Raw genomic sequence first — 13,805 nt, 5'->3', positions numbered from 1 at the left:
GTTCAATTGTTTTATTAATATAAATTATGGAGATGATCCTCTAATTACCAATGGAACCTGGCATGTACAACATTGACTGCATTTCTTGCGTTGTTCTATGATGCAATAATTACTTTGTCTGGGGTTTATTACCCCGCATCTCCTTTGAAAGAATACGAAGGTGATGGTTTATTACTTAATGTTGTTGCTGTCATGAAAACCAAGTATTTAAAATATTGGAAATATATTCCACTGTTATATGCATTTGCATTTATCTTGGATCCCATAGCTTTCTACAAAGTGTAAACAATGCGGTAAGAAGTTGCTCGTGAAACAAAATGCGGGAACCAGTCACCTGATGAGGCACAAGACGACACACGTGAGGGAGGCAATGGAGGCGGCGGATATAGCTGCGGCTGCAGGGCAAGGTTGAAGGATTTCTAGAGCATGGCTTGTAGTATTTGTAATTTATTTTATTTCTCTATCTTTTATTCTTTTAGTATTTCTCGAGGATGGCTTGTGCTCTTTTATTTCTATGAGATGAAAGGTTTTAAAGAGGCACGCATTAATAAAACTCTAGATTTATCCTATATAATACTTTGTCCATTTTTTCGTTTTATATATTTTTTGACTTTTTCCATTATTTTTGGTCGTTTTACGAAAAAAAACAGTCTAATTGGACCACTGTGCCAAACCGGGCCGACACGTTTAACCCGCGTGCCGTGCCTAGGCCGACACCCCGGGCACATGGGGCCCGATTAACAATTGTGCCGGGGCGCGCCGTGCTGTGCCAGACCCGTTTACAGAAAAGAAATGACCCAGACCCCAATCACCCATCGAAGCGAAGCCCAGCCCAACCATCTACAGAAAAGAAATGAAAAAAGGAAAATAAACCACACCGAAGCGAGATGCCCCAGACCTCCTCTCCCGCGACTCGTCTCTCTCCCTATGCGACTGCTCGCAGCATCCACATACGGGATTTTTTGTCTAAAAAGACCACTAGCCGAGTGCTATTGTCAAAAAAGACCACATATGATATGAAATGTCAGAAAAGACCCCCATATTTTATGGCGGCAGGCGTGCCAGGTGACGCGTGGCACCTGCCGCCACGGGTCGAGGCGGTTGGGCCCTGCCGCCATCAGCGAGGCGGCCACCAGCGTCTGCCTGCGCCCGAGCTGCAAGAACATGAGACCGACGTGGAGCTCGCACATGCTGCATGCACACACACGGAATGAGGCCGGATGGGCCCTGGACACAATGGGGGAGCTGCATGCCAGAACGACCGCTAGCTCTGCAGCCTGCCGCCTCGAGCGTTGGCGGCAGGTTCCACCTACGCGGCCGGCCTCCTCGCGTGGTGGCGGCGAGGCCCAGCCGCCTCGACCCATGGCGGTAGGTCTCACGTGTCACCTGGCGCGCCTGTCGTCATAAGATATGGGGGTCTTTTCTAGCATTCCATACCACATGTGGTCTTTTTTGACAATAACACTCGGCCAGTGGTCTTTTGAGATAAAAATTCCCACATACGGCGCCCGATTACGGTGACTCCCGGCGACGTGCAACAAACCCACGACCTCGCCTTGGTCCGCCGCTTCCTCCCATTCGTTCATATCCGCGGCGCACGGCTTCTCGCGCTCGCTCGCGACCCTAAGGCCAACTTCACCGCACGACCCCGTTCTGTGCGGCCCCGTCCGCTTGGGGTAAAAGGGACAAACAGGTCGGCCCAGCGCGAGATGGTCCGGACCCATCCTGTCCGTTTTGTGTCCGGCACGACCTATTTCGAGCACAAACTTGAGCGGGATTTGGGTCGCGGCGGACATCAAACGGACGCGCGCTCGTCCGCGTCGGGGACGCATGGCAGGCGACCACCAACCTCCCACCCACCCACATCAATGCGCACGAGCGGCCGGGCCCGCCTCTCATCCACCCAGGGAACGGTCGCGATCCTTCTTAAATGAGGAAGCCGTGGACCGGCCGTCGCCTTCCCGTCTCCGTCACCACCTCCACCTCCTCGCATGACGGAGGAGGAGGAGGCCGGTCATGCAGCGCATCATGGAGGACTCCATGACAACGCATGATGAGTGTCAATGGCCGGGCCTGGACCGCGCCATGGCCCTCTCTGCGGCCGACGACGTCGCCATCCCCGAGCCGATGGAGGAGGAGGAGGAGGTGACCGCGTTCCCTCCCGAACTGGTGGGCGCGTCGTGGGGCTGGTCGTGCACCGCGCCGGAGATGGCGCAGGCAGTGGGGGCGTGAACTGGTGTCCCACGCCGCCGCGGTCACCGGAGCGGGAGGCCTCGCCACGGGAGGAGTTGCTGCAGGCCAGCTTCCAGCCCGCCCCCGCGCACCAGGGACTGCCGGTCCACCTCTGGACGCCGCCGCCCTACGTCGACCTCGCCAGCGACGGCGACGACACCGGCGATCAGTGAAGACGGCGACGGCGACGACAACGACATATTTTTTATGATAATTATTTCAAACTGGGTCGTTTTGTGGTCGTGAAAACTGGGCCTTTTTTAATGTTAATCTTATTATGTTTTAAGTTTTTTAAACTGCGTTTATTTATTTTTAATTGAGTTTTCCTATTTTCTTTAATCAAGTCCATCACGGACATGATTTGGATGCGGCCGCGCGGCGGGCGCACGCACAACCCAACGACAGAGGCGGACATAGATGAACCCATTACCGACCGTTTGGGATTGTGGGGTGGAGTTGGCCTAAGCCGTGTTTCGGGCGGGGCGTCGCCTTCGTCGCCGGCGCGGCACCGGCGGACTCTCTCCGTCTCCTCTCTTGCCCCCACTCGCGGCTCCTCTTCCTCGAACGTGCTCCTGCGGCCACTGGCCATGGGGTGCAAGGGCGCATCGGGCTGGGCCTCCTCTGCTTCCGGTGAGTTCAGCCCCTCCCCCCCTCCTCCTCCTCTCTGATCTGCTCTAGCTCTCAGTCTCTCCTCTTCTTCCTTCTCTCTCATATTTCGTGCAGCAGCCGCGGGTCTCCATGGACGAGGACGACGACCGGGATCCCAAATCCCAACGAGGACACCGTCGACCTTGACCTAGTCTACTCCCCACACAACACAAGGTCGTGCCTCTGCCCCTCTCTACTGCCGCTGCTCTAGCCTAGTTTTGATTTATCTTGTTAGTTGTAAAACCAAACGCCACGCCCAGGTTCATGTTTGTGTAGCACAACTCCTGTAATTTTGCCTCGGGTCGCACACGCTGCTGTTGTGGATAATGTCTAGTTCAACTAGCACATGGTGCTCTCTCGAGATTTCAGACTCTTAATTATCTTGTTGTGCGCTCACAGGAAATTTAGTACTAGTACTAGACTTTGTGATGCCAACTGGATGGATGGACTGATATACTAGTTTGGTTCAGTGGTTCACACATGGTGATATGGATTGAAACGGATGCATTTTTTGTGTTTCAGTTTGGACAGTGTAAACTGCTGCAGCTGCTGATCAGGAATGAACAGGCCGGCACTTTGGTGGTTCAGTGGATATCCATCCATTTCTCCATGGCTGACTGAAACTAGCTACATCCAATGCTCTACTCTTCCAACTTGTTTTGGTCAATTTCAAGGACCACATTTGTAAATTGGCTTGATTCAGTCAGTTATGATGAGTAACCAATCGACTTATACAGTGCAACAGATCGTAGTTATAATTGTACAGTCCAATTATGTCCTAACTCTAGCACTAGCAAACGCTTTGCTTCCATCTGGTGAAGACGACGACCTCGCTCGACAGCGAGCTCGAGTCTACCATGATTCCCCACACAAGGAGGTCTCTCCCTCTCACTCTCACTCTCACTCTGTTTATTTTTGACAAGTAGGATTTGGTACACAACACTTCAGTTACATCCATGTTGTTGCACCTACTTCCTTCACATTATGTGGCAATTAAAATGGAACCATGTTCCCCTGTTATATACTTTGCATCTGTTTATTTTTGACAAGTAGGATTTGGTACACAACACTTCAGTTACATCCATGTTGTTGCACCTACTTCCTTCACATTATGTGGCAATTAAAATGGAACCATGTTCCCCTGTTATATACTTTGCATCGTAGGTTCCTATGCTTGCTTGCTTGTTGAATCAATGCTTAGTGTTCGCCATGTCTGCATTTCAGCGCCCTTCTTTATCTCATACACTATTGGAAAACAGTTTTTGCCATCTGCCTAGTCTTTGCCGTCTGCTAGCTGATGGCAAAGAGTGTGCAAAACAGACGACAAAGCATAGGCTGATGGCATATAGTCTTTTTGCCATCAGTCACATCTTTGCCGTCCGCTAGAGGACGGCAAAGAGTCCGGAGGCAGACGACAAAGATGTAGATGGGCCCACCTGACCGCGGGGTGGTTAGGTCAAACTGGAGTCCCTTCTTTGCCGTCTGCTAGCGGACGACAAAGAGTCCGGAGGCAGATGGCAACGGGCTAACTCCGTTAACGTCTCCTTCCCCCCCCACCCCGCCCCTCTCTCTCTCTGTAACGGTCACCCCGCGCGCCCCTCTCTCTCTCGCAATACACGACGCGCACCAGCCGCCGCCACCACCGTCGAGCCGCCGCCCCTGTCGCCGCCCCTGTCGCCCCCACCGGCGCCCCTGTTGCCCCCGCCGCCACCGTCGCGCCACCACCACCGTTCCGCCGTTGCCCCACCTCGCCCCCGCTGCCGATGCCCCACCACCTTCGCGCCGCCGCCCCGCCACCCCCGCCACCCTGGCCCCTCCACAGCCGCCCCTCCCGGTGAGCCCCCACACCCCCACCCCCACCCCCCCACCCGCATTATTTTTTAGTAGTTTTATTATTTTTTAGCAGTTTTAGTAGTTTTAGTAGTTGTTATTGTTAGTAGTTTTAGTGATAGATTTAGTTAGGTTAGTAGTTTTAGTGGTAGATTTAGTTAGGTTAGTAGTTTTAGTTAGGTTAGTTAGTTAGCTTGGTTAGTTAGGTGGAGGAGGAGAAGAGGAGAAGAGGAGGAGGAGGAGGACGAGAAGAGGAGAAGAAGAAGAGGAGTAGGAGGAGGAGGAGGAGAAGAAAAAGAAGAAGATGAAGAAGAAGAGGAGAAGAAAAAAATAAGAAGGAGAAGAAGAAGAAGAAGAAGAAGAAGAAGAAGAAGAAGAAGAGAAGAAAAAAATAAGAAGGAGAAGAAGTAAAGAAGAGAATAAGAGAATAAGAAAAAATAAGAAGGAGAAGAAGAGAAAAAGAAGAAGAAGTTGATTTTCTATTGTTTGGTATTTAGTGGTAGCTAGATTATTTTTTAGTTACTTAGTGGTAGATTCTGTTTTTGTTATAGTGGTAGATTCTGTTTTTGTTATTTTTTTGCCGTTTAGTGCTATCTAGGTTTAGCGATAGGTTTAGTTAGCTTGGTTAGTTAGGTCAGTCAGTTAGTTAGCTTAATAGAAAGAATAGGAAGAAGAAGAGGAGGAGGAGGAGGAGAAGAGGAGAAGAGGAGGAGGAGGAGGAGTAGAAGAAGAAGAAGAAGAGGAGGAGGAGAAGACAGAAATAAGAAGGAGAAGAAGAAAAGAAGAAGAAAAGAAGAAGAGAAGAAGAAGAGAAGAAGAGAAGAAGAATACCTTATCCTCCTCCTTCTCCTCCTTCTTCTCCTCCTCCTCCTTCTCCTTCTTCTTGATTTCTTCTTCTTCTCCTCCTCCTCTTTCTTCTCCTCTATCTTATTCTCCTTACCTTATTTTCCCCCAACAATGAGATAATTGGCCCATTTAGCTACAAAATGGCATAAAAACCTTGGTTAGCTCATGAATATTATATTCTTAACTTGTTTTCCTCTAAAATGACATAATTAGAATATTTGTGTTGATCGGGTGGATTTACATGTGATAGTTGTCTCGTCGCTGTGAGGTCTGCTGTGCAAAGACCTGCCCGTGCGTTGTACGAGCTCCGCCCCTGCATTCGTGGGTCAGTACAAATTTCATCTTCTCCCCGCACCTTCATTTACTGTGGCTCGGTTTCCGGATGAAACTTTCTAGATTTAGGTAATTAAATTAATTTATCAGTATGCGTGACCAGTATGCGTCTCCCATTCGAAAGGCGACATCTATAATTATGCATGTCTTTGCATATTTATAACCGTCATCCTTTCGAATTGTCCAACATTATCCATGGACAACCCGAGTATGTGTAGATTGGGTTCGTTTTCCCGTATGCTGTGCTCTGGATCCGATGCGGAATTTCATCAGTGCCTCCCTGTTGTTCTTCGGATGCACATCCTCTCTGTTTATTGCGGAGACGTGTATCAGGAGAACAGCGGGGAGGTGCTGCCGAAATTTTGCGTCGGATCCGGAGCAGAGCATGGGAAAACGAACCCAATCTACACATACTCGGGTGGGATTAGGACCTATCTTTACCTATTAGCGTGCAGGTTGCCTGGATGTAATAAAAATGGCGAACCTGATTAACCGATGAATATAAATGCTAAATTATATATAAATATATTTCTTCTGTCTTTAGTAGCTAGGCAAGATGAGTGATCGTGCATGAATGTATACGGGTCACCCTAGTCAGAAAGAGATGACGAAAGAATGGTTTGTAAAAACAAAGGAATTTGTGAAAGCCGCATTCACAAATGGCCAGGAAAAAAACTATTGCCCCTGTCCTAGATGCGACAACTATAAAAAGAAAACAGAAGCTGTAATGATTAAACACCTACGGAGGAGGGGTTTTAAGCCTAATTATACGGTGTAGACATTTCATGGTGAGTCTATACAACGCACAAGAGCTGAGGTGGTCCGTCGTCGCACGGACGAGCATGGTACCGGGATCGAAGACATGGTGCAAGACTTTGATGATGCTCGGGATTCGGAAGATGAGATGGAGGAAATCTGCAAAGGCCTTTTATGAAATGTTGGAGTCTTCAAAACGTCCTCTCCATGAGCACACTGACCTCTGTCAGCTGGATGCAATTGCACAAGTAAGGGCTCTGAAGGCTCAGTTCAACTTGGGAAGAGAATGCTACGACGCGATGATGACACGATTTGGACGCTTCCTACCCAAAGGCCATGTCATGCCTGCAAACCTGTACCAGTCGGACAAAATACTTCGTGTACTTAAGATGCACTATGAGAAGATAGATGCATGTGAGAAAGGATGTGTCTTATTTAGGAAGGAGTATGCACACTTGGACTATTGTCCCAATTGCGAGTCTTGCAGGTATCTTGTGTTAGACAACGGTATGGGTGAGAAGAGGCAGACGAAAATCGCAGTTAGTGTTCTTCGGTATATGCCAATCGTACCAAGACTTCAACGTCTTTTCATGGTTGAAGAGACAACCAGACAGATGACATGGCACAAATTGGGCAAAAGAACAGAACTAGATGCGGATGGGAATAAGATGATGGTACACACATCGGATGGGGAAGCGTGGAAACATTTCTGTGGATTGCATCAGGATAAAGCGGCAGATCCAAGGAATCCTCGAGTCTGCGCCGCCACGGATGGTTTTAATCCCTTAAGCATGACGGCAACCCAATACAGTTGTTGGCCTGTATTTGTCATTCCACTCAATCTCCCCCCCCCTCCCGGGCAGATTATGCAAAGAAAGAACATATTTCCGACGTTGATAATTCCAGGGCCCAATTATCCGGGGAAGAATATGAATGTGTACCTGCAACCGCTTAAGGATGAATTGGAAGAAGCTTAGGATAATGGGGTCAAGACATACGATGCCGCTAGAAAAGAAAACTTCAAAATGCATGTGTGGTACATGTACTCTATGCATGACTTGCCAGCGTATGCGCTATTCTCTAGATGGTGTGTGCATGGAAGGTTCCCGTGCCACCAATGCAAGGCAGCTCTTCAGTTTCATTGGTTGCAGGAGGGTCGGAAGTATTCTTGCTTTGACTTGCATAGACAGTTCGTGGATCCTGACCATCAGTTCAGAAAGGACAAGCAGAACTTTGCCAAAGGTAAAGTTGTCAAAAACTTGGCACCACCTGCGTTCACAGGCCAACAAATCCTGGATCAGTTAAACGCCCTCGAGCCTGATCCAGAGCGTCCAGGGTATTTCAAGGGGTATAATTCAAAACATGCCTGGACTCACAAGCCATGCTTCTGGGATCTCCCTTACTTCAAAGACCTCCTTCTTCCACACAATATCGACATGATGCACACTGAAAAGAATATCGGAGAGGCTATTTTTGGTACATTGTTCGACATAGATGGGAAGACAAAGGATAATACTAAGGCTAGAGTCGATCAAGATACACTATGTCATAGACTGTTACAAAACATGCGAGAAGGCAAAGGAAAGCAGAAGTGGTCGAAGCCAAAGGCCTGGTTCAATCTTGGAAGGCCAGCTATGAGGGAAATTATCTTGTGGGTATGCAGCGAATCTAAAGAGGGGAGCGAGTCTTGAAAAATTAAAAATCTTTGGTCTCAAGAGTCATGATTGGCACATATGGCTAGAGCGGGTAATGCCGGTGATGTTACGTGGCTTTATTCCTGAGGATGAATGGCTAGTACTAGCGGAGCTGAGCTATTTCTTACATGTTCTTTGTGCGAAAGAATTGTCGCCTGGCGTGGTAGAAGACATGGAGGAGTTTGCACCGGAGTTGTTGTGCAAGTTAGAGAAGATCTTTCCACCGGGCTTCTTTAATCCAATGCAGCATTTGATTTTACATCTACCGACCGAGGCAAGATTGGGTGAGCCCGTGCAAGATCGTTGGTGCTATGCAACTGAGAGGATGCAGAAGACCCTTCGAGCTAAATGTAAAAATAAGCGTATAATTGAAGCATCGATGGCTGAGTCATTCATTACTGAGGAGGTGGCAAACTTTGTGACAACACACTACGAAGCCAAAAATCATCATTTGCATAATCCGAAGCCTCGGCACAATGATGCAGACCCTAAAAAAGGTGGGTCCAACCTCAGCCTATTCAAAGGGAAGCTCGCACCAGCCGGTGCTTCGAAACCAATAACGTTGGATGTCGAAGAATGGCGGAACATTTCGTTGTATATCTTCAACAACCTAACAGAAGTGTGGTTGTACATCGAGTGAGTTCTCGGCACATTTTCCCGTAACTTCTAATTCATTTGAACTGCTCTTATTCCCGGATATTTCAAACAGCCGTTACGTAGCCAAATTCTCGGATGGAGTGGTGATCGAAAATGATTCCGTCGAAGAGTATGAGCTTCTGTCAAAGACAGGAGGCGGCTATCCCGGTTTCATCTCTTGGTTCAAACAAACGGTAATTATCAATAATGGACCATTTCATTTCTTGGTCTAACTTGCGGCTAATGTAACAATCATTTTGTATTAAACTTGTAGGCTAATTCAGAGTCTATGGATGTCGAACTGAGACAACTCGCTAATGGTTTTGACTATAAGGTCCGTTCATTTGAGAAATACAACATCAACGGGTATCTCTTTCGTACCTTTGGCAAAGAGCTATCTATGCCCAACTGGAAATCTACAAATTGTGGTGTCTCTGCTATCGGCGAAGGTGTTATCGAGTATTATGGAAGAGTTGAAGCAATTTATGAACTTCAATTCTATGGTGAAAACCCACCGAACGTCGTAGTCTTCAAATGTTATTGGTTCCAGCCGAAGGAGACTAGAAGGACTCATGAACATATAGGACTAGTCGAAATCAATCCAAACACCCATTTAGATGTTCCCGATGTCTATATTACGGCTCAACAGGCGACCCAAGTTTTCTATCTACCGTGGGCATGCCAAACGGATAAGAATCTGGAAGGTTGGTATGTTGTTTATGAAGTGCCGCCACATGTCAGACCACCTCTCCCAAATGAACAGGATTATGAACCTCACATTAACCCAGACACATATGATGGAGAATTCCTCTAAGAAACACGTCTTTCCAATAAACGTTTCAAGAACCGCCGTGCTTCACCCAAGAACATGGAAGTAGACACCGACAATGAATCCGACTCTAGCCCTGAGCCGGAACCAGAAGACCTGGAACTCGTAGAGGTTACTGATGCGGATGACCTGTCAATTCTTCAACGATTAAAGAAAGGCCTTTAACAACTTCACGCCGTTGAACCCGACGAGCACGTCATTCATGAAGACATGCGTGATAGTGATGATGATGATGCATTTATTGATGATGATTATTAGTTTGTAAGATTCACAACTTAAATTATATATATTTTAATCTTTATTATTCATGTACATATTATTATTCATGTCAGTTATTCATTTTTTTATGTTGTACTAATTTCTTTTAATCTTTATCATGGCAGGTCACTAGGTGTTGAAAGATGGTGGGCGCTGGTCCAGATCGCTGGACGGGTTCTTCCCAGGCGCCCCGTACGAGGGGTGGTACTTTCCTTTCACCCCTATCTCTCCGGAGAGCCTTGGCAGACAGTCTGTCGACACCACCCATGGGTTCTTCTTCTTCGGCGACATTGCCCACTGGGAGAGGTGCTGGTCGGGTAGGGAAGAAGGGGAAGGGTACAGGGAGAGGTGGTGGCCGCGGAAGATCCAAGAGGACTGTTGAGCCGTCCTCGCCACCACCACCAGCTCATTCACCCGAGCATAGGACTACTATGGTCGACCCCTTTGCGGAGGAGGCTACGAGGACTCCGTTCCAGGAGCCTGGTGTTGATGGGCATTCGTCCCATGAGACTCCGGTCGAGGAGCAGCCTCGGGTCGAGGTGCATTCGGCCCACGAGACTACGGTTCCGGAGGCTTCACCCGACGTGGAGAGGCCCGGATGGGAGACCTGGCCGGATCGGACCGAGTTGCCGGATTGGACCGAGGGTCCGGGTGGCTCAGGGGGCGGGGATGAGCTTACGGATAGTGAGGGCGATGTACAGGTGGACGAGGCCACCGTGTACAAGCGTGGTAGTACACGTCTCCCGGTTGTGCCGGCTACCTGCGAGCAAAGGCCGGTCATTAAACCTGAAGAAGATAGGTAAGTACATTTACTTTTTTTAGCTTTTTTCTTCAATTTTGTTCAAATATCTAATGCGTTGACCTTATCATACTGCAGGGGATGGGTTCACCCTCTTGGAGTCCGCAGGCCGAACTCCATCCTTGGTGTGCTTTGCCGGACAAATTTCCCGGGGTTTGTCACGTTGCCTGGTGAGGGTCAGGTTCCTACACTAGGATTTTCTTGGACCACTACCAGGCTGCACAGGCCCCGTCGGAGGAGATTATAGATGGTGTCTTGTGCCACACGAGGGCCGAGATGGTGATCAAGAGCTTTTGGGTAAATTATCCTTTTACAGAATCTAAAATTAACAATATAGCTAATTATTATACTAATCGGTGTTTTCACGTTTGATTGCAGACCTTCTATAGGTGTGAGGATGGATATGAGGAGGAGGCGGCCAGGGTTCTCGAGGCCGAGTGTAGGCGGTTACTACAGAACTTACGCCAACGAGGCTCGGCCGCAGGCTATTCGAGACTACTACGCCACGCGTGGTATTAAGAAGCAGAAGAAGGATTGCCGCGGCAAGTTTTTGAAGAAGGAGCAATACATGAAGGTAATTGCCTATTCTTAAGTCCTTCTACGTAGTTTTCTTGATTTCATTCATAGGCGTAACGCTCAAAATTCTTTCTAATAACTTACAGGTGCCCCCGAGATGGTGTGCGAATAAGATGGATTGTTGGGAGGCGTTGGTTGATGAGTGGTGCACAGGCAGCTGGCGAGCCGTCCACGAGAATGCGAAGGATCGGCGTAGCCAAATGGTTGGTGTGCCACACCATCAAGGCAGCGCCAACTTACTTCAGTTCAGACGAAACTAGGTATGTGATTTGCTTCATGATTCATGCAATTCATTCTTCATGCTAATATTTTGTTCTTCTCTTTTAGGCGCATCACAATAAGACGGAGATGCCACACTTGTACGACCTTTATGGCATGGCCCATACTGCCTCGTACAAGAAGGCGAAGGCATTCTCTGAGTCTGACCTGGATGATCCCAATAACTTCACCAACATATCATCCCACCAGAAGCTCGTGGCATACAGGGACGAGGGGAAGGTTACGAAAGGGGATGACTTTAACCCTAGCCAGGAACCTTTGGATCCAGAGCTGGTGATGATATCTGGTGGCGGGAGGCCCCATGGCTCGATAGCCATTGGAGATAGGATAATACGTTGTCCACTCACTCTCCTGGGGATCAAGGCGCTACTCGAGCAGCTGTCCTGAGATAATGCGTCGTCCACGGCCATTCGATCTTGCCATCGAGGTTAGTTGTACGGACTAAGAACACTTTCATCCTTTTCATTATGTGTGTCACCATAGATCATTACTGTGGTAACGAGGAATGATGTTTCAGACTGCTCTTTAGAAAGAGAGATTGGCAAACCAGGTTGCTCTTTAGAAAGAGAGATTGGCAAGCCAGGCTGCTCTTGAGAAAGAGAGATTGACAAGTCAGGCTGCTCTTGATGAGAGGGACCAGACCACGACACGATTGATTGAGGAGGAGAGGTCCCGGAATGAGACGGATCAACATGCCCTGTACGAGCTTTTTGTGGTAAGTTTTTTTCACATTAGCCAAATCATGTGTGTAATGTCTGTTTCATTACTAACTAATACAACCCACTATTCAGGGTCTGTGCGAGAAGAGCGGTCAAGTCCCTCCGTCGATGCCCGTCTTCTCTTCGATTGGCACGGTGAGTTTCATTATAAACTAATATTAATAATTGAGTGTCATCATGCTAACTGAGACATTGCAAAATATCTATTCTGCAGAATAACTCCCGAGCGGCATCGCACGATCCTTCTCCACGTGTTTCTCCTCCTTGATGACCACTACGGTAAGTTTCTCTTCTCCTCTTTCATATTCTCCTTGCTTTAATTTCCCCAACAATGACATAATTAGCCCATTTAGCTCCAAAACGCCATAATAAGCTCAAAATGGCATAAGAACCTTGGTTCGCTCATTAATATTATATACTTAGCTTGTTTTCCTCTAAAATGAGATAATTAGCCCATTTAGCTCCAAAAAGACATAGTTAGCTAATTTAGCTCCAAGAAGAGGAGAAGAGCAGAAGAAATAGGAAAAATGAAAAGAAAGAAGAAGAAGAAGAAGAAGAAGAAGAAGAGAAGAAGGAGGAGGAGGAGGAGGAGGAGGAGGAGGAGAAGGAGGAGAAGGCCAAGGACCTTCTAGTCCTTCTCCTCCTTCTTCTTTATTTCTTCTTCTTCTCCTCCTCCTCCTCTTTCTTCTCCTATTTCATATTCTCCTTGCCTTAATTTCCCCAACAATGACATAATTAGCCCATTTAGCTCCAAAATGCCATAATAACCTCAAAATGGCATAAGAACCTTGGTTAGCTCATTAATATTATATACTTAGCTTGTTTTCCTTTAAAATGGGATAATTAGCCCATTTAGCTCCAAAAAGACATAGTTAGCTAATTTAGCTCCAAGATGAGGAGAAATGAAAAGGAAGAATAAAAAGAAGAAGAGAAAGAGAAGAGAAGGAGAAGGAGAAGAAGGAGGAGGAGAAGGAGGAGGAGGAGTCCTCCTTCTCCTCCTCCTTCTCCTCCTTCTTCTTTATTTCTTCTTGTTCTCCTCCTCCTCCTCTTTCTTCTCCTCTTTCATATTCTCCTTGCCTTAATTTACCCAACAATGACATAATTAGCCCATTTAGCTCCAAAATGCCATAAGAACCTCAAAATGGCATAAGAACCTTGCTTAGCTCATTAATATTATATACTTAGCTTGTTTTCATCTAAAATAGTATAATTAGCCCATTTAGCTCCAAAAAGACATAGTTAGCTAATTTAGCTCCAAGAAGAGGAGAAGAGAAGAAGAAATAGGAAAAATGAAAAGAAAGAAGAAGAAGAAGAAGAGAAGAAGGAGGAGGAGGAGGAGGAGGAAGAGAAGGAGGAGAAGGCCAAGGACC

The 13,805-nt window shown here is 47.5% G+C and overlaps 1 long non-coding RNA gene across 1 annotated transcript; it reads left to right on the top strand.

The window, feature by feature from the left end:
- The first annotated feature begins 2,662 nt into the window (after positions 1-2,662).
- On the top strand, positions 2,663-3,900 carry LOC123408593. The gene is made up of 3 exons (XR_006612769.1): positions 2,663-2,862; positions 2,956-3,054; positions 3,403-3,900. It is a non-coding gene; the product is annotated as an uncharacterized LOC123408593 (long non-coding RNA).
- The last annotated feature ends 9,905 nt before the right edge of the window (positions 3,901-13,805 follow it).

Source organism: Hordeum vulgare, chromosome 7H, assembly GCF_904849725.1.
Source record: "Hordeum vulgare subsp. vulgare chromosome 7H, MorexV3_pseudomolecules_assembly, whole genome shotgun sequence".
Lineage (NCBI taxonomy): Eukaryota > Viridiplantae > Streptophyta > Magnoliopsida > Poales > Poaceae > Hordeum > Hordeum vulgare.
The sequence above is the reverse complement of the archived record's forward strand: the minus strand, read 5'-3'. Positions and strand labels throughout refer to the sequence as shown.